At 37.9% G+C, this 24,373-nt stretch overlaps 1 protein-coding gene across 10 annotated transcripts in view; it reads left to right on the forward strand.

The window, feature by feature from the left end:
* The window catches only part of prkcz (protein kinase C, zeta), a 279,023-nt gene that overhangs the window by 226,254 nt on the left and 28,396 nt on the right, over positions 1-24,373 (forward strand). The gene's annotated exons all lie outside the window — the stretch shown is intronic.

Consider the following 24,373-nt stretch of genomic DNA (forward strand, 5'->3'; position numbering starts at 1 on the left):
TTAAAGAAGGAAGTGAAAGGGAAATAGAATGGTTTAAGAAGCTTTTAAGTTAACGTACTGGAGGAGTAGAAGCCAATGAACATTAACAAGAACAAGTGATAGTGAGAGAGAGGGTATTTATAAAGGCTGTGACTGATTGTGGGGGCATGGGAAAAGTAAGGTCTGATTGGTTTCGTGCAGCCATTCACAGTGGGGGCCATACACCCCGACCCCCGGAGGGGCCACATTTAAGAGCAGCCACTGTCTGAAATCATAATTTTTTTTTGTTGGAAGGAGAGAAGTACAAAAGAAACCAACTGCTTCACAGGGAAGGAGCCCTATAAACTTTAAGCAGGGTCCTAATGGGGCTGTAGCCAAAACAAAAGATTGAGAATGGCTGGTTTAGTGTAAACTGCAAATTTGAACATTTATGAGCATTATCTGTCATACCACATCGTACAAACCTTTGAAGCATAATAATATCATTGGAAATGAGCTACTGGGTTGACTTGCTCAAGTTAAATATCTGTACTTAAAACTTTAATACAAGGTGAATGAATAATCAAGAGCAAAGTATAAGCTGAACACTTGCAATAAATGCAATTTATCAATCTTAAATTGCATGAAAATGGGCAGCACGGTTGGCATAGCATTTAGGACAATGCCTTTACAATGCCAGCAATAGGGACTGGGGTTTGAATCCCAAGCTAACTGTAAGGAGATTTTGTACATTCTCCCCATGTCTGTGTGTTTATCCTTCGGGGGTCTCCAGTTTCCTTCCACTATTTGAAATGTACTGGGTGTTGTTGTAGGTTAATTGGGTGGCACAGATTCTTGGACCGAAATCGCCTGTTACAGTGACACATGTCTAAAATTTTTTTTTAAGTAGCATTTCATTGGGGTTTGATATGCCACTGCAAGGCCTCTGTATTGTATAGCTTTCCTATATATTAATTCAAGATTCAATTTATTGCCATGTAATAAAGACTGCAATATTACACAAAATTTATTTTCATCTGTTGTAAGGCAGACAGATTCGCCATTGGCAGAAATTGCCTGAAGTGCTTCTTACAGTTGGTGAAATAAGAGGCCTCTTACAGTCATTGCGATTAGAAGTCATGAAGAGTCCATAAAAACAAGTGCACTGAATTACGAGCATTATCTGTCATACCACATCGTACTAACCTCTGTTAAAACCATTGTGAAATCCTCAGTCCTTGTAGTATGGGTACTCAAATTAATTCCAGGATTTGGGCCTGGCTATGATGAAGCATAATGAAGTACTTTCAAATGATGTATGGCTAGGAGAAAAACTTAATGCTGGGCCCACGGCTTTTGTACCCTTGGCAGAGCTCATTGTTTTAGGACGTGCTGTCGAAGAAATGTGAGCAAGTTGCTGCAGTCTATTGTAAATGTGCCCTGCAGCCACACTGGGCTTCTTTATATTCTGTATTGGTTCCAAGGATGTTGATACTGGGGACTCTATGCTGGTTATGGTATTTAATGCTCAGGGATGGTGGTTGGAGTCTTTCTTATTGGAACTGATTATTGAGTGGCATGCATGTTGCTTGGCATTAGCAATCCAGTCTTGAATGTTCTCCAACTCCTGCTTGTGGACACAACCTGCTTTGTTAACTGGATGGTTGTGACTGGAACAAAACGGTGTGAATTCATTAACATCCACATCATTTTCTTACCTTGTGTTACATAGAAGCCAATAATGAATATAATTGGGCCCAGGACACTGTCTTGAGAAACCAGAGTGAGATGAAATGATTGGTCTGCAGCAATAAGGATCATATTTCTTTGTTCTATGTATTGCTCTTGCTGGTGAAAAGGTTATGTCATTAAGATTCAAGTTCAGAAGAAATTTCTTAACCCAAAGGTGGTGAAATAGTGAAATTCTTTTCCACAGAAGGTAATGGAAGCCAAGTTTTGAAATATTAAAGATAAATATATTCTTTAATTCGAAAGGGATCAAAGAATATGGGAAAAGACAGAAACAAAGTACTGAAGTAAAACCCAAAAGCCTGCAGACACCGTGGTTGAAGTGAAAGCACAATGCTGGAGAAACTCAGCAGGTCATACAATGTAGTTAATGTCATAAAGATACATAACCAACGCTTTGAGCTAGGGCCCTTCATCAAGGTACGAAAGTGGATGGTCATCCATTGTCAAGCTCTATGTATGGTGGAACAGGCTCAGATGGCCTACTCCTGTCCCTCCTCAAACATCTCTTCCCAGAAACTAAGAAGCTGCTTCCAAATCTGTTCATCAAGAGACAGAGTGACGTGACCTTCATTCAGGAAATGCTTTCAGAGGTCTTAAATGGCTTTTTCAATGTTACTCAAGCCTTTAACTCCCAACAATCATGAAGAGGAATTTTGACTGCACACCAGAATTTGCTTTCATTATACATGTGCTCCATTGGAGCATTTACACCATGATATGATCCAAATGGTCTACAAAAGTGCCGATGTTGGTGAAGACTTGTTTAAAACAAGCTCAATCTTTCTCACTATTATGTTTTATGGGAATGGAGTTAATCTTCAAATCCACCATACTCCAGACACCAAGGTTACCCATCCTTCTTCAGATGAGCTGCAGTTTGCAGATGGTGCTTGTGCTCACTTGTGTACCAGGCCATCATCAACTTAATCAGTTAAAGGATGTGTCTTACACTCAACATCTGCCAAACCAAGGTTTTCTATCAACTTTATCTCACTGTACCAAAGTGTCCTCCAACAGTAAAGTTCATGGTGAGAATCTTAAGAAGTGAACTATTCATATCTTGGGTGCCACCTTTCAGTAAAAGTAGACAAAGACAATGAAATTCACAACATATGGACAACTGAGAATCAAGACCACAGGCCTGAACTCTCTATAGCAGATATGTCAAGGCAACAGAAAGCTGTCACCATGCTATCTCCCCAAATTTCTCCAGATTCACTGCAAGGATAAACTAGCTCAAATCATTGCACTCTTCCAGGCCAACTTTCCCAGTATTTGACCTTGGTTGCACTCATTATTCCATTGGGAAGACCACATCACCAGACACATGAGTACTCTATTCTAAGTCCTATCATGGGAAGAAATTACCAAATGGACAGTGGGAAAAGTTCAAAAATATGCTCAAAATCTCTTGAGGAATGCAGCATCCCAATTGGGCTCTTGAGAATATCTCTGATTCCTCAAAGTAGAGGATAAGAATTTGAGATGACATTTGAGAACCTGGAATCGAACACCTACTGATGGTGGAAGGAGAACGGCACCTCAGGCAACATAAGAACACTCAGGCAACACGCATATCTTCCCTCCTGTCCCAGTTGTGGAGAAAACAACAGTTCCCACGATCGCCACTGCAGAACAGAAAAAAAAACAGATATTTTGGATTTCTGAGGAAAGTTTGGGAAAATGGTTAAAATAGGCAGTTGGGCTGGACTGGTAAAATCTCGGCCAGTGATTTGTAAGGAATTGCAAGATGTGAGCCATGGCCATGACTAAAATAATGAACACTTACCTCTTAAAAAGTTCATTTATTAACAACTCATCCGATATTTAAGGGTAGCAATCATATTTGGAATTTTGGGTACTCATTTTATTGCTTTAATATTTTGTTTTGACAGAACCTATTTTTTTTAGTCTTTTGAACGAATTCAGACATGGTGCTAAATGATATACTATAACAATGGAGTAATTTACTAATTTCACTCTTGACAAAGAGTCTATTTGGCCTTTGACATTCTAGAATGACATGCTATGGATACCAGCTGCTTATTTACTGATTACCAACTGGCAAGATTATTGCACGTAAAGCAGAAAGAGATTACACATAGCTTGTCAAAGTGAATGCTTTTAAAAGATAGCCTGTTAGAATTGAATTGTTAATACAATTAATAGTACAATCTGAAAATGGCTACATATTTATGTTTTAAATGCTTGTAATGTTTTAATGATACTTGGATTCAATGAACAAGCAATGTTTAAAAGACATTTAGACAGACGTATGAGCAGGCAGGGAACAGAGGGATGCAGCCCATGAGCTGGCAGAAGGGCTCAATTTAGTGTGGCACCATAGTCAGTGCAGACGTGGTGGGCCAAAGGGTCTGTTCCCGTCGTAGTGTTCAGTTTTCTAACAGGATCCATTACTCTTTTTGGTATTTTAATCTGCATTCAAGCACCTTATTAGTTTTCGCCCAGAGGTTTCATTTCATAATTACAAATGTGACTTCTTTGGGACCAGGACTTGGATAAACTTTAAATATGCAGCTACCAGTTAATTGTATGGGCTGTGTTAAATTTGAGTGGTTCATGTTTATTCTGCAAGGAAAGTACTGCTTTAATATTGGGACCATGATTTTCCTTAACAGCAACCCTCTCCAATTCCTCCTGTCACTTTTTATTTGTTGCTTTTAATTATTTCTATAAATTTATTTTCTAATCTACAGATTAGAAATAAAATTGTCTCTCGGCAATTTTTCATAAAATTTGGAATTTTTAAAAAATTTGATATTATGCTATTTTTATGCCATATAATGCAAAAGCTGAAAGACTGAAATACAGAATCAGAATTTACTGTCATCAATGTCACAAAATCAGGAAATGTATGACCAATCGGATAAAACCTGTAAGTGGGAAAAAAATAGGTATTATTTTATTTGGAAACTTTTGGAAGTTGAAACAAAAGGAAGCCTTTTGCAAGATGGAAAAAAAGAAGTAGGAGAAAAACACAGAAATGCTGGAGGAACTTGGCAGGTCTCGGAGTGTCTAAAAAGGTATAGATGCTTCAAGGAATAAGCAAAGAACAGGAAGGTGTCAGAATAAAAACAAGAAGGCTGGGGAGGAGTCCAGGCCCTTCCTGTTCTTTGCTTATTCCTTGAGGAAGGGCTCAGGCCCGAAATGTCAGAAATATTGTACATCTTTACCTCCTCTGGATGCTGCAAGACCGGCTGAGTTCCTCTAGCATTACTTTGTGTTTTTACTACCTTCACAGCGTCTTCAGACTTTTGTGTTTCACTTCAAATTAGTGGGTGGATTCAAGATTCTTTTATTGCCATGTAACAAAACAGAAAAAGTAATATTGCAAAAATTTTGTTTAGTCTACCATAGTGGTAGTGTGAGGTGATGCATTTTGGAAGGACAAAGCAGAAGGCCGAGTACAGGGTTAATGGTCGGTTACTTGAGTGTGGATGAACAGAGGGACCTTGGGGTTCAAATCCATACATCCCTCAAGGTCGCCACACAGGTTGATAGGATAGTTAGGAAGGCCTATGGGATTTGGATTATATAGGGGCCCAAATATAAGAGTAAAAAAATAAAGTGTTACTATAATAAAAATATATGTGACCTCCCCAATGAAGACTTTATTTTTTAAAACCCAACTACAAGCCCTGACGGTATACGGATTTATAATGTGAAGGGGGTGAGAGGGAAGGGGTTGTTGTTTTGTTTTGTAAGAAAAAGTTTTTCTTATACACACATATATATGGAAAATTTTAATATGTATATTTATGGAAAAAAATATTCAAAATGTTTTTAAAAAGACCATGGGATGCTGAGCTTCATTAATGGAGGATTGAGTTCAGGAGTAGAGAGGTCAGGTTGCAACTACAAATTTCTGGTGAGACCACACTTAGTATTGTGTTCAAATCTGGTTACCTCATTATAGGAAGGATGTTAAAGCTATGGAGAAGGTGCAGAGCTGATTTATCAGGATGCTGCCTGGATTGGAAAAATAAGTCTTATGAGGCAAGGTTAGTAGAACAGGGACTTTTCTCTTTGAAGTGTAGAAGAATGAGAAGAGACTTGATAGAGGTCTACGAGATTATGAGAGGCATAGATAGGGTGGACAGCCAGCACCTGTTTCCCAGAGCAGGATCAGCAAGCACCAGAGGACATATGTACAAAGTTAATGTACATGATGGTGGAGGCTGAAATATTAGGGGCATTTATGATAGACAGGTACATGGATGAAATAAAAATAGAGGGTTATGGACTAGGGAGGGTTTAGTACTCTTTTTTAAAAGTAATTAATGGTTGGCACAACATCAAGGGCTGAAGAGCCTGTACCATTCTTTAAGTGTTCTTATGTAAGGCAGGCAATGATTCACTGTCAGTAGAAATTGCCCGGTACCCCTTGGTCAGAGAAAGAAAAGCAAAAGATAGTCCCCTGGAGTCACTGTAAAGAGGAGTATGATAAGTAAAAATCAGAGCCAAAAGGTGAGGATCAAAAATCCCGATTTTTAAAGTCATTAACTCCTTTTCTTTTTTGCCATGGATGCCAAAAATTCTCGAGTTGCTTTGTTAGCATTTTTTTCAATAAACTAGTTTTAGTAATTTGTAAATTGCTAGCTATAAGTAAAACTAATGTTTCCAATTAACCCTGGGCAACAAAAAAAAAGAAACCCAGCAGGTTATAGAAATCTGAAAGATAAGTGGGCCATGGTGGTCGTGCCAAGCCAGTTGGTCAGAATTTGTGAAGAGAACAGATCTTAATATTTCAGGTTGGACCTTTCTTGGAACCTCTTTGCTGCCTATTAAACGAACCAGCTGCCACTTGGTGATCAAGGTGCAAGATTCCTTTATTGTCATGTACATAAATACACAAAATTTGCCAACTTTTGGCTGCCATAAAGACACACAGAAGTGCCTCTAGCCCCCACAAGAAAGAGAAGCAAAAGAGAAGCCCTTCAGAGAGACAGTCAGCTCTGCCAGCCGCACAGCCTCTTGTCCATTCCAGTGGTGAACCATGGTCAACTTTTATGGCTAAAAAAATGCAAGAGCCCTGCAGTCAGTGGCATTTTTTTTGTATTTCAGCTATTTAATGCAGTGATTGTGCTAAATGTTATGAACTGTAGACTTGTTCAATTTAGTTGGATTTGAAATACTATTTGCATTAACTTGAGATATCCTTGCTTCCACTCAAACATTTTTTGTGTAATATAATTTCTATTAGTGCAAATAAGAAACAATGTCATAAAATCAGTGATGGAGTATTTGCTGTGTAATGAGATGGAAGTTCTGTTTCTTTCATTAGGTTGAGATTAGAATATGTATTTCAATGGAAATGTTCATGTGAATTCCCAGATTGTTCAGAACTGACCTGAAGCCTGTGTGTGAATGAAAGCGGACTTAATATTGCACACAATGCCGAGGGGGTGAACTTTCCCTCTCCCACTTCTCTTCTGTAGATTGTTGAAAGCCCAGGCTGTTTGCTCCATGACAGAGTTTGTCTATGAAAATTAAGGCAGCAGAATCCACAGCAGGATGGGTAAAAGATTAATGGGTCTGTGCTGCAGGGAGGATAGCATTTATCTTTCAATCTGGTTTTCTCTTTTTGTTTGGGATTTTTTTCCCTAATGGGAAGTTGCACCTCTACTTAAGCTTGGCAATTATACTTCCATGCCCAAATAGTATACTTCATGTTGAGCCTGATGGTGTTGAGAGAAAGACCAAACCAAGCAGGAGCTTTGGCAAAGTGGAGGAGTCATCAGGCTGACACACTCTTCCCACCTATAAATACAAGATTAATCTCATTGGTGGCAGCCTCCACCACTTTCTTTAAGAACTGCCGATGAGCCTGTAAATAGTCAGTGTTTTTCTGAAACAAAAATGGTTTTGTCAGAAATATGAGCAGGTCAGGCAGCATATGTGAAAAGGAAAAGGAGTGTTTCAAATCAGAAATCCTTTTGTCAGAACTGGGAGAAAGAGGAATCATTTACTTTAAATTGCACAGAGTGCCAGGGGAGGGAGTGGGGGTGGTGGATGGATACAACAAAGGGAGTTACTGTGGTAGGCTGAAGCCAAGTTTGTCAAAGGTTTAAATTGTCAAGGTCATTCAATGAGTTAATGGGGTAGCTCGTGAAAATTCAAAGCAATGTAAAAACGAAAATTGTGAAGTAGAAGGCTATGGGACATGCCCAACAGATAGGGCTCGATGAATGGAGATCAGAAAATAGACTCAATATCATGGATGAACAAGTTGCAGAAGAAATGGCTGCTTCTCAGACATACTGAGGAATCGTGTGATTTGAAGGGCTAAAATTCAGCATGAAGTCAGGAAGTCTGCAAGACTTCCTCAAGCATATGACAACCAGGAGAGTGATGGTAAACACAATCTGCTGGAGATGCTCAGTGGGTCATTCAGCATCAGTGGGAGAAAAAGAATGGTTGGCATTTCAGAGAAATGGTCGGCCTTTATCAAGGCTGGGGAAATGTCGTAGAGAAGCCATTGTTACGAGGACAGGGTGGGATGGGGCCCGTGTGGGATTGGTGAAGCGTGATGGATAGAGGCAGCAGATTGGCAGATATCTAAAAAAGGAAAACAAAGGGGTCAGGTGAAGGAAGATAAGTCATACAGTTGGAGTGGGTGATTCGAGGGCAAAGGCCACCAGCACTGGAACTGGAATATGAGAAGGTGTGAATGGAGGTACAAAGAGAGACCAGATGAAACTGAGGAGGAGAGACCAGAAGAATTGGTTTACAGAAAGATGGAACCAGAGAGAGGGGATAGGAATGGGTAGAGAGCTGGGTGGGTGTGGAGGATGGGGGGGGGGGTGGAAGAGAGAGGAAGTGCAGAAGGGGTACAGAAGAAGGAGAGGATGCATTATCTGAATTTATAAAATTCTTTATTCATATCATTGAGCTATAGAATGCCCTTGTGAAATATGAGGTGTTGTGCCTCCAGCTTACACTGGGTTTCAATCTCCCACCTAGCCTCCTACCCATTTATATCCTCCTTCCTCTTTGCTTCTATCCCCTTCCATTCTGTTAAGCACAATGCTATTGCTGCCAAGTTGGATGTTTGGACATCTTTATTGGACATCAAAAGCCAGCACAGTATTTACATTTAACACCCTAAGATGTGTTTTTGTCTTGCTCATATCAGAATCAGAATTTATTGTCACGAACAAGTCATGAAATTCGGTGAAATTGATAGCATTGATCCCATCAGTGGAAAGTTGCAAATAAAGCATTAGCCACTAACACCAGATAATTGTGCTTGGTGTAAAATACAAAAGTCTACAGACACCGTGGTTGAAGTAAAAACACAATGGTGGAGAAACTCAGCAGGTCAAACAGTGTAGTTTATAGAGCAAAGATAGAGATACACACCAATGTTTCAGGCTTGTGCCCTTCATCAAGGTATTGACAAAATGTAGACAGGCTCCAAAACACTTTGCTTATACCTCGATGATGAGCTGAAGCCTGAAACGTTGGTTCATTTTACTGTATAAAATACACTGTTTGACCTGCTGAGTTTATCCAGCATTGTGTTTTTAATTGTGCTTGATGTTTAATTTTAACTCAAGCTGCCTGGTGTGCCTGTATTTAAAAAGCAGTGCTATTTCACTAATTGTTCATCTAAATTGCTCATTATCCAATTGTAATTCAGAATTGTTTATATTGATACCATAGAATTCTCTATCTATGAAACAAGATTTCAAGAAAAAGTATTTTAAATGAACTTAAAAAAAATTTCTCTTGTTATAAAACAGAATGATGTTTCTTTTATGAAAGTTCCTTTTTAATTTTTATTAATTATTTGTTTTGATGCTATCTCAGATATTCATGTGGTATCTATGTGGCCAACACCCATTTTTGAATATTTATTCAGCTTCAGAATAAAGGTTACTGATTCAAAGTATGTAATGATCGTGCTTCTAAAAATTAACTATATTTGATGGATCCTGCCATTAATATAATCAAACATGTCATTAAATTCATTCCTTTCTCTATTTTCCTTCTCCCCACCTATTCACAGCCACTTATTCCATTTCACATGTCAGTTAATCGCTTCCAAATCATCCCTTAACTTTGATAAACAAGAGATGAAGTAGAAACACAAGGCTGGAGAAACCCAGCAGGTTAAACAGCGTACTTTAAAGATGCATACCCACCCAACATTTTGGGCTTGGGCCCTTCATCAAGGCCTGATGGCACTAATTGCAGCCAACAACAACGCTTCATTGGTTTACGGGGGCTAGGATTAGAAAGAGTGGAAATGGGTATGATTGGCTACAGCACTGAATAGAATACACTCCTGCCAGATTGTAGAGTTTTTTTTTAAATGTGAAATATTCCAATCCTTGCCAACACTTCAGATGATTTTTTTCATCTTTCTGAGGTTTGTGGTTAACATTGTGTACTTCCCAATGTCCCTTTTTTTAAATGCTTAAAACTGCATAATATTAAAAGCAGCGTGCTGCTGTGCATCATTAACGGACATTGGACCTGTTGAATCTGTGGCTTAGTCCTCGAAGCTTTCTGAAATTCCTTCATCTTTTATTCTTTCTTTTTACAACACTGAGCTGTTAAGTATGAAATGGTTATGTCAAAACTGTTGATCCCCCTCAGTTTTCTTTGAAATAACTTCATTGCTGCAGAAGTGCAAATAACAGTGTTGAAATTTAATCTAACATCCTTTTCATCTGTCTTTATATTCCTTTCATGTGTGTAATACATCTCTAAAAATATTGTTTTCATATTTGACATTCCTTTGTAATATGGTTTCAAAATATAGACAGCTCTGATACATAAAAAAAATTCAGTTCTGTGTACGTTGGCCTGTGACTAGTTGCACAATTCCCTCGCTGATTATCATCGTGTTGCTTGTGTGTATTTTTCTTGATGACAAATATGTTATATAAACAATGATCTCGCTTCATCACTAATTAAATTGGGGTTTTTTCCCCCTTATTTAGCCCGAGATAAAACCTGCTCCCCAACTGCAGATTAATTGGTGAACCTACAACGTTAGAAGAAAAATATTTCAAAAATATTGGATTGCAAACATTAAAAGTTACTTTTTAGGCTTCTGATGGCAAGAATCATACTCTTATGCTATTCACCTCTGAGCGCTTTTTTAAATAGAGGATTTTAATTCTATTTTATTGTCATGAACATGTCATAGAATCCAGTGTTTTCAGGTTAATTTGGCTATAAATTACATTTTTAAAAATAAATAAATTAGTGCAAAAAGAGTAAGTGTGGTATTGTGATTCGTTATCCATTCAGAAATGTGATGACAGAAGGGAAGGAGCTTTTTTCTGTGTGGCTGGGTGTTTGTCTTTCAGGCTCCTGTACCTTCTTTCTGATGGTAACAATGTGGAGGGCCTGGCCTGAGTGGTGAGGCTCCTTGAGAATAGAGGCTGCTTTCTTAAGAACCACCTCTTGTAGATGTCCTCAATGTAGTGAAGTCTGATGCTGCAATGTTGCAGGCCGAGTTAACAACTCTCTACAGTCATTTCTCGTTTTGTGCATTAGCACCTCCATTCCAGACCATGGTGCAACCGGTCAGAATGCTTTCTATGGTACACCTGTAGAAATTTGCAAGTCTTTGGTGACAGACTAAATCTCTTCAATCTCCTCAAAAAGCACAGGTACTCCCCGTTCAATACAACAAAGGCGATTTTATGGAAGAAAGGGTATAAATTTATACTAAAGCATCCAGCGGTATTGAAAATATTTATTCCAGGACAACAAAACAGACTATTCTCGGATCCAGAAGAAGCACGAAAATTTGCAGAACAATTACAAAAATAGACTGAGGGAGGAAGACGGGTAATGAGAGTTAAAATGATCACGATTGATATGTATGTGGGTAAAGACAAAAATAGACTGAGGGATGAAGACGGGTAATGAGAGTAAAAATGATCACGATTGATATGTATGCGGGTAAAGAGGTATAAGAGTGAATAGAGACAATGAGCATACATGAATGTATCTGTACTTAGAGGAAAATATAGATAGTATAGACAAGAATTAATAAGGGAAGGTAATGGAATAGAGAGAATAAGGAGGGAATTAAAAGAGTGACCTTTGTGACATATGAAAAGTGAAATCTTTTCTGGGGGAGGCGGGGTGGGGGGAAATAGCGGTCACTGCAAAATCAGTTGACGCTTGCGAGTGGATTCGCAAATCCAAATGGAGAGGGGAGATGTGGTTGTCCGACAAGGGATAAAGGACAACTCAGGAGGTGAAGAGGAGATTGGGGATAAATAAGATAGAAATAGGAGAATAAGGAAAATGCTGGATGTTGTAGGAATGTTGTCTTATAAAGAGTTGAAAATAAGAAAACAGAAATGGAAAAGGAGGAAAGGTAATGATGGAAAAACGGAAAGAGAAGATAAACAAAATATAGAAGGGCTACGCTGAACTATATGTCTTTAAATATTAATGGAATACATAACCAAATTAAAAGGAAGAAACTACTAAATTTAAATGAATAAATGTATTCCATTAGAAAAAATAACATATAGGTTAAGAAATAATATTGAAATATTCGAACAAGTATAGGAGCCTTACATTAAATACAATAGTGAAAACCTACCGGGGACAAACATTACCTAAGTTGATGGAAGGAGAAGGAAAGAAAAGAATGGACTCAGTAGAATTTCTGGTGTAATTTTGTTGAATGACAACATTGTCTGACTGGCTTAATGCAACCTAGATTGTATATCTAAAATGGATGAGAGGGGGGGGTGGGGGGGTGGTTTGGGAGGAAAGGGGGGGGGGAGAAAAAGTCATTGTATATGTGTGAAAAAGAAACAGTGTATATCATGGCTAATGTGATTTATGGTGTGAAAAATAAAAAATTTTTAAAAAAAGCACAGGTACTCCCCGATTTACGTCCATAATTGGGACTGAAGGATCAGTCATATCTTGAAATCAACATAAGTCAGAATTTTGCCCATGTGCATGGACTACTGAAATCTTAAAGCAAACTTTTTAATCAAATCTTTTTTTCATTGTAGATTTTTTGGTTTTTTTTTTAATTTTTTATTTTTCACACCATAAAACACACTGGTGGTTTACAGTGTCATTTTCTCCCCCCACCCTCCCTCCTCCCATCCCACCCTCCCTACCTCCCCCCCCCATTCATTTAAAGTACAAAATCTAAGATACATTAAACCAGTCAAACAATGTTGTCATTCAATAAAAATAAACAAGAAATTCCACTGAGTCAATTCTTTTCGTTTCCTTCTCCTTTCATTAATTTAGGTGGTAGATGTCCCCGGTAGGTTTTCTCTATTGTGTTTCATGTATGGCTCCCATATTTGTTCAAATATTTCAGTATTATTTCTTAAATTATATGTTATTTTTTCTAATGGAATACATTTATTCATTTCTACATACCATTGTTGTATTCTCAAATTATCTTCCAATTTCCAGGTTGACATAATACATTTTTTTGCTACGGCTAGAGCTATCTTAACAAATCTTTTTTGTGCACCATCCAAATCAAGTCCAAATTCTTTATTTTTTATGTTACTTAGGAGGAAGATCTCTGGGTTTTTTGGTATATTGTTTTCTGTGATTTTATTTAATATCTGGTTTAGATCTTCCCAAAATTTTTCTACTTTCTCACATGTCTAGATTGCATGAATTGTTGTTCCCATTTCTTTTTTACAACGAAAACATCTGTCAGATACTGTTTGGTCCCATTTATTTAATTTTTCAGGTGTAATGTATAGCCTGTGTATCCAGTTATATTGTATCATACGTAACCTCGTATTTATTGTATTTCTCATCGTTCCAGAGCATAACTTCTCCCATGTTTCCTTCTTTATCTTTATATTTAAATCTTGTTCCCATTTTTGTTTAGTTTTACCATTTGTTTTCTCATTCTCCTTTTCTTGCAGCTTAATATTCATATTTGTTATAAATCTTTTGATTATCATTGTATCTGTAATCACATATTCAAAGTTACTTCCCTCTGGTAACCTCAGACTACTTCCTAATTTGTCCTTCAAGTAGGATCTCAATTGGTAATATGCCAACACTGTATCTTGAGTTATATTATATTTATCCTTCATTTGTTCAAAGGATAATAATCTATTTCCTGAAAAACAATTTTCTATTCTTTTGATCCCTTTTTTCTCCCATTCTCTAAAGGAAAGGTTATCTATTGTAAAAGGGAGTAACTGATTTTGCGTCATTATTAGTTTTGGTAATTGGTAATTTGTTTTATTCCTTTCTACATGAATCTTCTTCCAAATATTGAGCAGATGATGTAATACTGGAGAACTCCTACGTTGTACCAATTTTTCATCACATTTATATGTGTTCAGGTATCTTTTCCCCTATTTTATCTTGTTCTAATCTAGTCCAATCTGGCTTTTCCCTTGTTTGATAAAAATCTGATAGGTATCTTAATTGTGCAGCTCTATAATAATTTTTAAAGTTTGGCAATTGTAAGCCTCTTTGTTTATATCATTCTGTTAATTTATCGAGTGCTATCCTTGGTTTCTCCCCTTTCCATAAAAATTTCCTTATTATTTTCTTTAACTCCTTGAAGAATTTCTCTGTCAAGTGTATTGGCAATGCCTGAAATAGGTATAGTATCCTTGGGAAAATGTTCATTTTAATACAGTTTATCCTTCCTATTAGTGTTAGTGGTAAATCTTTCCAATGCTCTAAATCGCCCTGTAATTTTTTCATTAGTGGATAATAATTGAGTTTATATAGATGGCCGAGATTTTTATTTATTTGTATACCTAAGTATCTTATTGCTTGCATTTGCCATCTCAATGGTGATTCCTTCTTAAATTTTCAGAAATCCGCATTATTCATTGGCATTGCTTCACTTTTATTTACGTTAATCTTGTAACCCGACACTTCTCCATATTCCTTCAATTTCTTATATAATTATTTTATTGATAGTTCTGGTTCTGTTAAGTATACTATAACATCGTCCGCAAATAGACTGATTTTATATTCCTTATCTTTTATTTTTATCCCTTTTATATTATTTTCTGTTCTTATCAATTCTGCTAGTGGTTCTATAGCTAACGCGAACAGTAAGGGTTATAGTGGGCATCCCTGCCTTGTTGATCTGCTTAAATTAAATTGCTTTGATATATATCCATTTACTGTCACTTTCGCCAATGGCCCCTTATATAATGCTTTAATCCAATTAATATACTTCTCTGGTAAACTGAATTTTTACAATACTTTGAATAAATAATTCCATTCTACTCTGTCAAAGGCCTTCTCTGCGTCTAAAGCAACTGTTGGCGCTTTACTCCCTTCTACTGCATGAATTAAGTTAATAAATTTACAAATATTGTCTGTTGTCCGTCTTTTTTTAATAAATCCAGTTTGGTCTAGATTTACCATTTTAGGTAAATAATCTGCTAATCTGTTTGCTAATAGTTTAGCTATTATCTTATAATCTGTGTTAAGTAATGATATTGGTCTATATGACGCTGGTGCAAGTGAATCTTTCCCTTGTTTTGGTATTACTGTAATGCTGTTTTACATGAATCTGGTAAGCTTTGTGTTTTGTCAATCTGGTTGATTACTTCCAGGAGTGGGGGAATTAATAAATCTTTAAATGTTTTATAGAATTCTATTGGGAATCCATCCTCTCCTGGTGTCTTATTATTTGGTAGTTTTTTTATTATCTCTTGTATTTCTACTATTTCAAATGGTTCTGTTAATTTATTTTGTTCCTCTATTTGTAATTTTGGTAGTTCAATTTTAGTTAAAAATTCATCTATTTTGCCTTCTTTCCCTTTGTTTTCAGTTTGGTATAATTGTTCATAGAATTCTCTAAAGTTTTCTTTAATCTCCGTTGGATTATATGTGATTTGTTTGTCTTTTTTCCTTAATGCCAATACCATTTTCTTAGCTTGTTCTGTCTTAAGCTGCCATGCTAGAATTTTGTGCGTTTTTTCCCCTAGTTCATAATATTTCTGTTTTGTCTTCATTATGTTCTTCTCCACCTTATATGTTTGTAGTGTTTCATATTTTATTTTTTTATCTGCCAATTCTCTTCTTTTAGTTGTATCTTCCTTCATTGCTAATTCTTTTTCTATATTTACTATTTCCCTTTCCAACTGCTCTGTTTCCTGATTGTAGTCCTTCTTCATCTTGGTTACATAACTTATTATTTGCCCTCTAATGAACACTTTCATTGCATCCCATAGTATAAACTTATCTTTAACTGATTCTGTATTTATTTCAAAGTACATTTTAATTTGTCTTTCAATTAATTCACTAAAATCCTGCCTTTTAAGTAGCATGGAGTTTAATCTCCATCTATACATTCTTGGAGGGATGTCCTCTAACTCTATTGTCAATATCAAGGGTGAATGGTCCGATAATATTCTAGCTTTATATTCTGTTTTTCTTACTCTATCTTGCATACGAGCTGATAACAGAAATAGGTCTATTCTTGAGTATGTTTTATGTCTACCCGAATAATATGAATATTCCTTTTCCTTTGGGTGTTGTTTCCTCCATATATCCAAAAGTTTGCAACGATTTAATTATAAATTTGGTTACTTTGTTCTTTCTGTTAATTTTTTTCCCAGTTTTATCCATATTTGAATCCAAATTAAGGTTGAAATCCCCTCCTATTAATATGTTCCCTTGCGTATCTGCTATCTTCAAAAAAATATCTTGCATAAACTTTTGATCTTCTTCGTTAGGTGAATATACATTGAGTAGATTCCAAAACTCCGAATATATCTGACATTTTATCATTACATATCTCCCTGCTGGATCTATTATTTCCTCTTCTATTTTAATTGGCACATATTTACTAATTAATATAGCTACTCCTCTTGCTTTTGAATTATACGACGCTGCTGTTACATGTCCTACCCAATCTCTCTTTAATTTCTTGTGCTCCAATTCAGCTAAATGTGTTTCTTGCACAAATGCTATATCAATTTTTTCTTTTTTCAGTAAATTTAGCAGTTTCTTCCTTTTGATTTGGTTATGTATTCCGTTAATATTTAAAGTCATATAGTTCAACGTAGCCATTTTATAATTTGTTTAACTTCCCTTTCCGTTTCTCCATCATCACCTTTCCTTCTTATCCATTTCTGCTTTCTTGTTTTGAACACTTTATAAGACAACATTTCTAAAACATCAAACATTTTCCTTATTCTCCTATTTAAAACTTCTTTAATCCCATTCTCCCCTCCCCCTCCTGAGTTGCCCTTTATCCCTTGCCGGGCAACCACATCTCCCCTCTTCATTTGGATTTGCAAATTCACTCGCAAGCGTCAACTGATTTTGCAGTGACCGTAACTCCTCCCCACCCAGCCCCCCCCCCCCGGAAAAGATTTCAATTTTCATATATAACAAAGGTCACTCTTTTAATTCCCTTCTTATTCCCTCTATTCCCTTTCATTCCCTTATTAATTCTTATCTATACTCTATATATTTTCCTCTAAATACGGATACACTCATGTATACATACACACATACATATAGTTCGTGGTCATTTTTACTCTCATTACATGTCTTCATCTCTCTGCTTCTTTTGTAGTTGTTCTGCAAATTTTCGTGCTTCCTCTGGATCCGAGAATAGTCTGTTTTGTTGCCCTGAAATAACTATTTTAAGTACCGCTGGGTACTTTAACATAAATTTATATCCTTTTTTCTATAAGATCGTTTTTGCTGTATTGAACTCCTTCCTCTTCTTCAGGAGTTCAAAACTTATGTCTGGATAGAAAAAAAATTTTTGACCTTTGTATTCCAGTGGATTTTTGTCTTCTCTTATTTTCTTCATTACTTTCTCCAATATATTTTCTCTTGTTGTATATCTTAAAAATTTTACTAAAATGGATCTTGGTTTTTGCTGCGGTTGTGGTTTCGGGGCTAATGTTCTATGTGCCCTCTCTATTTCCATTTCTTCCTGTAATTCTGGTCTTCCTAGGACCCTGGGGATCCAATCTTTTATAAATTCTCTCATATTCTTGCCTTCTTCATCTTCCTTAGGGCCCACTATCTTTATATTATTTCTTTTTTTATAGTTTTCCATTATATCTATCTTCTGAGCTAATAGCTCATGTGTCTCTTTAACTTTTTTTATTAGATTCTTCTAATTTCTCTTTTAAGTCCTCTACTTATTTCTTGTTCTTCCACATTCTCCACTCTTTTTCCTATCTCTGATATGACCATTTCTATTTTATTCATTTCTATTTTATTCATTTTTTCTTCTGCATTCTTAATTCTTCTTTTTATCTCATTAAATTCTTGTAATTGCCATTCTTTCACTGATTCCATATATTCTTTAAAAAAAGATATATCCATTGTCTTGCCTTTCTCTTCTTCTTCCATTTCTTTCTGTTCTTCTTCTTCTTCCTCTGGGTTGACCATCTGTTGTTTCCTTGTTTTCTTTTTACCCTCTTCTTTCTTGTTGTCGTTATTTTCCATGTTCTGCACCTGTTGCTGTGCTGCAGGTGCCTCTCTCAGCTGTGGAGATCGACTCCGCAGCTGTTCCCCCCTCCCGTCAGTGTGTTTTTTTTCATGCGCGGTTGCGCACTTTTACTTGGCTCCTCGAGCCATTTTTGTAGTCCCGAGCTCGGGACTTCCACTGACCTGAGGGAGCGGGTTTCTCTCTCTGCGGCGGGCCTCCTCGGACAGGTAAGGCCTTCACCTTCTTCTTCTGACGTTCTTTCTTCTTCTCTTCTTCCCGTTGTTTTCGACTTTTCTCTCTTTGCTGCCATTTTCTTCTCACCTTTATTTTTACTTTGTTTTAATTTTTACTCTTGTACCTTTGTGTTTTGTGCGTTTTTTTTTTCAATTTTTCCGGAGAGGGCTGGAATTCCCTGATCGGCCACTACTCCATCACGTGACTCCTCCTTTCATTGTAGATTTGATGATAACAGCTTAAAGCTTCCTGAATTTGTCAATCAACCTTGGCAAATATTCTGGTCCATGCTTATCTTGTTAGTTGACGTCCTGGGATCTGTGGGCTGGGCGTGGCTGTCTTGATTCCTTTGTGCATGCACGAGTCTTCGGTTGGCGCATGTGTGATGGGTTCACATATTGCAGTTCGGTTGGCACATGCATGAGAGTAAAGCACCCTTAAGATATTGAATTCGTGCCCTTAACTCTCGTGCATGCACCAACTGAACTGCAATATGTGAAACCACCGTGCATACGCCAACCGATCTCCATTATACAAACCCACCGTGCATACGGCAACCAAACTCCATTATGCAAACCCACCGTGCATACGCCAACCGAACTCCTATACGTGAACTCACTGTTCATGTGCCAAACGAAGACTTGCCCAAGTGCACAGGAATCAAGATGGCCATGCCCAGCCTACAGATTCCGCGACACTGAATAACGAGGTAAGTAGGCACATTTTGGCTTCTACGTGCCCTGTATCCCTGTTATAGTTTGTCAAAGGCAACATAATCCGTGTAAATGTTATTTTTTTTAAATTCAGTCATATGTGCAGATGAATACAAGTTGCATAGGTCGCAAATCGGAGTAAAGCCACTGGCGAACCTTCTTCATGGTTGCATCATGGAGGCTTTAGGATTGATCATCAGAGATTTTGACACCCAGGAATTTACTTCTTAACCCTTTCTGCTGCTGACCCCTCGATGAGGACTGGTTCATGTTTCCTGTTATCCCCTTCCTGAAGACCACAATCAGCTACTTAGTTTTGATAACATTGAGTGAAAGGTTATTGTTGTGACACCACTAAACTAGTTGATATATCTCCCTCCTGTAGGCTTCCTCTGCCATCTGTGATTCTGCCAACGACCGTCGTGACATCAGCAAATTTGAAGATAGCATTCAATTTGTGCCTAGCCACATAGTCATGCGTGTAGAGCAGTAAGCTAAGTACACATCCTTGGGGTGCGCCTGTGTTGATTGCCAGTGAGAAGATGTTATTTCTGATTTGTACTGTCTGTGATCTTCCCATGAGGAAGTCAAGGATCCAGTTGCAGAGGGCCAGGTTTTGGAGCTTCTTGACCAGCACCGAGGGTATGATGGTGTTGAAAGCTGAACTGTAGTTCGCCTGATGTATGTGTTGCCGTCGTCTAGGTGATTTCCGAGCTGAGTGGAGAGCCGGTGATATTGCATCTTCTGTGGAGCAATGGTGATGGTAGGAAAATGACAGTAGGTCCATATCATCACTTAGGAATGAGTTAATTCTAGCCATGACCAAACTCTCGCAGCATTTCATCACAGTCATGAGTGCTACTGGGTGATAGTCATTAAGGCAACTCACTCTGCTCTTCTTGGATGATTTATGCCCTTTTGAAGTAGGTGAGAACCTCTGACTGCAGCAGTGAGAATTAAAAATGTCTGTGAACACCCTGGTTAGTTGGTTGGCACAGATTTTTAGTGGTTGGCCTGATCAGAGGGGATGATGAGATGGCCGATAGGGACGAGGTCCAGCACTTGGCCGAGTGGTGTGCCAACAACAACTTGGCACTTAAAACTCAGAAGACCAAGGAGATCATTGTGGACTTCGGGCATGTTGGAAGCCACACTCATGCTCCTATTTACATCAATGGAGCTGTGGTGGAACTTATATCAAACTTTAAATTCCTTGGTGTCCACATTTCCAATGATCTCACCTCGTCCCTTAACTCCTCCGTCCTGATCAAAACAAGCGCAACAGCGCCTTTATTTTCTGTGGAGCCTAAAGGAAGTGCACCTCTGTCCCAGGATATTGATGGGTTTTTACCGCTGTGCCATTGAGAGCATCTCAGTGTGGTCTGGCAATTGCTCATATCGGACAAAGTACTTCAATGGGTGGTGAAAACTGCCCATTGGATTATCAGCATTCATTTTGCCCCCCATTGAGAACATCTATCAGGAGCGCTGTCTGGGCAGAGAAAAGGGCATCGTCAAGGATGCATCTCACCCAAACTATGGAATTTTTACTCTTCTTCCATCTGGTAAGCGTTACTGGAGTCTTCGCTCTCAAACCAGTAGGCTCAAGAAGACTGTGACCATGCTAAACGTTAAATCCCAGCGCTGGGTGATACTGTCATTACTTTTATAAATGTTGGCATGCTGAATGAGCTTGTTTTTATTCGCATGTAGTTATTTGTATACAGCACTTTTTTAACTTCTGGTTGGATGCTGATTGTATTTCATTGGCTTTGTATCTTACTTAGCACAATGACAATCAAGATGAATCTAATCTAATTTTCAGTGGCACAGCTGAGAGTGGCAAAGCATCAATATTTTATCTCTTTCCCTTCATTTACTCAGGGGTGAAAGAAAAGGTTAGTTAATCTCAAGCCCAATGGGGAAAAAAAACAATATTGACATTGTAAATTTGTTGCTGTTGTAAACACCTCAACCCTACCACTACTGAAAATTCTTGCCCAGCATTTTGAATGGCTGACATCAAAAGATTCAAGCAACAGAGCCCTGGAAGTGGAAAAGGCAAGTTGAAGGTCAAGGGATAATTTGCAACCTTTTGATCCCAGAACTATTGAAATGGGACTTTCTTGAAAGAAGCAAGCTCCGTTGGTAGAACAGAACACAGGAGTCAGAGAACCTGTGATGGATAGTGTAGTTCACTCTGACTAAAGCCTAATATTCTTGTATCCTTTGAGATCAAGTATGGTTTTCTTCCACAAGAGTTTTGAGGACTGGAAGATGCCTGTGCTTGATTTCTGTTAATGTAGAGTGACCATTAATCAAGGGAAGCACAATACACTATTAAGAAGGATTTGATGGGGGGGAGTCACGTGATGGAGTAGTGGCCGGTCAGGGAATTCTAGCCCTCTCCAGAAAAGTTGAAAAAAAATGCACAAAACACAAAGGTACAAGAGTAAAAATTAAAACAAAGTAAAAATAAAGGTGAGAAGAAAATGGCAACGAAGAGAGAAAAGTCGAAAACAACGGGAAGAAGAGAAGAAGAAAGAACGTCAGAAGAAGAAGGTGAAGGCCTTACCTGTCCGAGGAGGCCCGCCGCAGAGAGAGAAACCCGCTCCCTCAGGTCAGTGGAAGTCCCGAGTTCGGGACTACAAAAATGGCTCGAGGAACCAAGTAAAAGTGCGCAACCGCACATGAAAAAAAACACACTGACAGGAGGGGGGAACAGCTGCGGAGTCGATCTCCACAGCTGAGAGAGGCACCTGCAGCACAGCAGCAGGTGCAGAACACAGACAATAACGACAACAAGAAAGAAGAGGGTATGAGGAGTCACGTGATGGAGTAGTGGCCGGACGGTGAACTCCAGCCCTCTCCAGAAAAGTCGGGAAAAACAAGAGAAAATACAAAGGCACAGAAATACAAGTTAAAGAAAAGTGAGTATAAAGGTGGAAAGAAGATGGAGACAAAAGGAGAAAAATCAAAATCAACGGAGGAAAAAGGTGAAGGCCTTACCTGTCCGAAGAGGCCCGCGGTGGAGAGAGGACCCCACAACCTCAGGTCGGTAGAAAAAGAACTACAACAATGGCGCACAGAGCCGAGTAAAAGTGCGCAACCGCGCATGAAAAAAAACACACCGACGGGAGGGGGACCAGCTGGGGAGTCGATCTCCACAGCCGGCAACGACAGCTGCAGAACACCTGCAGCAAGAAGAGACCACAGAAGACAATGGAAACAAGAAAGAAGAGGAGGAAAGGGCATCAAAGAAACAACAGATGGCCAACCCAGAGGAAGAAGAAGAGGAAGAATACAGTGAAATAGATAAAGGGAAAGGCAAGATAAAGGATATACTTGCTCTTGTTAGAGGATACATGGAGTCATTTAAAGAATGGCAAACACAGGAATTCAATGATTTAAGAAGAAGAATAAACAACACAGAAAAGAAAATAAATAAAATGGATATGACCTTAACAGAAATGGGGAAAAAAATGGACAAGATGGAAGAACGGGCAATAGCAGCAGAAATGGAGGTAGAAGACTTAAAAAAGAAATTGGAGGAATCTAATAAAAAAACTAAAGAGACACAAGAATTACTAGCCCAAAAAATAGATATAATGGAAAATTATAACAGAAGAAATAACATAAAGATAGTGGGCCTTAAGGAAGATGAAGAAGGCAAGAATATGAGGGAGTTTATAAAAGAGTGGATCCCTAAGACCCTAGGATGTCCAGAACTACAGCAAGAAATGGAAATAGAAAGGGCACATAGAGTATTGGCCTCTAAACCACAACCACAACAAAAACCAAGATCTATTGTAGTAAAATTCCTAAGATATACTACAAGAGAAAAGGTACTGGAGAAGACAATGGAAAAAGTAAGAGAGGGCAACAAACCACTGGAGTATAAAGGGCAAAAAATCTTCATTTATCCAGATATAAGCTTTGAACTCCTAAAGAAGAGAAAAGAGTTCAATACAGCAAAAGCGATTTTATGGAAGAAAGGATATAAATTTACACTGAAGCATCCAGCGGTATTGAAAATATTTATTCCAGGACAACAAAACAGACTGTTCTCGGATCCAGAAGAAGCACAAAAATTTGCAGAACAACTACAAAAATAGACTGAGGGATGAAGACGGGTAATGAGAGCAAAAATGATCACGATTGATATGTATGTGGGTAAAGACAAAAATAGACTGAGGGATGAAGACGGGTAATGAGAGTAAAAATGATCACGATTGATATGTATGCGGGTAAAGAGGTATAAGAGTGAATAGAGACAATGGGCATACGTGAAAGTATCTGTAATTAGAGGAAAACATAGATAGTATAGACAAGAATTAATAAGGGAAGGTAATGGAATAGAGAGAATAAGGAGGGAATTAAAAGAGTGACCTTTGTGACATATAAAAAGTGAAATCTTTTCTGGGGGGGGCTGGGTGGGGGAAAAGAGCGGTCACTGCAAAATCAGTTGACGCTTGCGAGTGGATTCGCAAATCCAAATGGAGAGGGGAGATGTGGTTGTCCGACAAGGGATAAAGGACAACTCAGGAGGGGAAGGGGAGATTGGGGATAAAGAAGATAGAAATAGGAGAATAAGGAAAATGTTGGATGTTGTAGGAATGTTGTCTGGTAAAGAGTTGAAAATAAGAAAACAGAAATGCAAAAAGGAGGAAAGGTAATGATGGAAAAACGGAAAGAGAAGATAAACAAAATATAAAATGGCTACGCTGAACTATATGACTCTAAATATTAATGGAATACATAACCAAATTAAAAGGAAGAAACTACTAAATTTACTGAAAAAGGAAAAAATAGATATAGCATTTGTCCAAGAAACACACTTAACTGAATTGGAGCACAAGAAATTAAAGAGAGATTGGGTAGGACATGTAACAGCAGCATCGTATAATTCAAAAGCAAGAGGAGTGGCTATATTAATTAGCAAAAATGTGCCATTTAAAATAGAAGAGGAAATAATAGATCCAGCAGGGAGATATGTTATGATAAAATGTCAGATATATTCGGAGCTTTGGAATCTACTTAATATATATTCACCTAACGAAGAAGATCAAAAGTTTATGCAAGATATTTTTTTGAAGGTAGCTAATACGCAAGGGAACATACTAATAGGAGGGGATTTCAATCTGAATTTGGATCCAAATATGGATAAAACGGGGAAAAAAATTAACAGGAAGAACAAAGTAACCAAATTTATAATTAAATCAATGCAAGAAATGAAACTTGTGGACATATGGAGGAAACAAAACCCAAAAGAAAAGGAATACTCATACTA

Source organism: Narcine bancroftii, chromosome 2 (assembly GCF_036971445.1).
Source record: "Narcine bancroftii isolate sNarBan1 chromosome 2, sNarBan1.hap1, whole genome shotgun sequence".
In the NCBI taxonomy this organism is placed as follows: Eukaryota; Metazoa; Chordata; class Chondrichthyes; order Torpediniformes; family Narcinidae; genus Narcine; species Narcine bancroftii.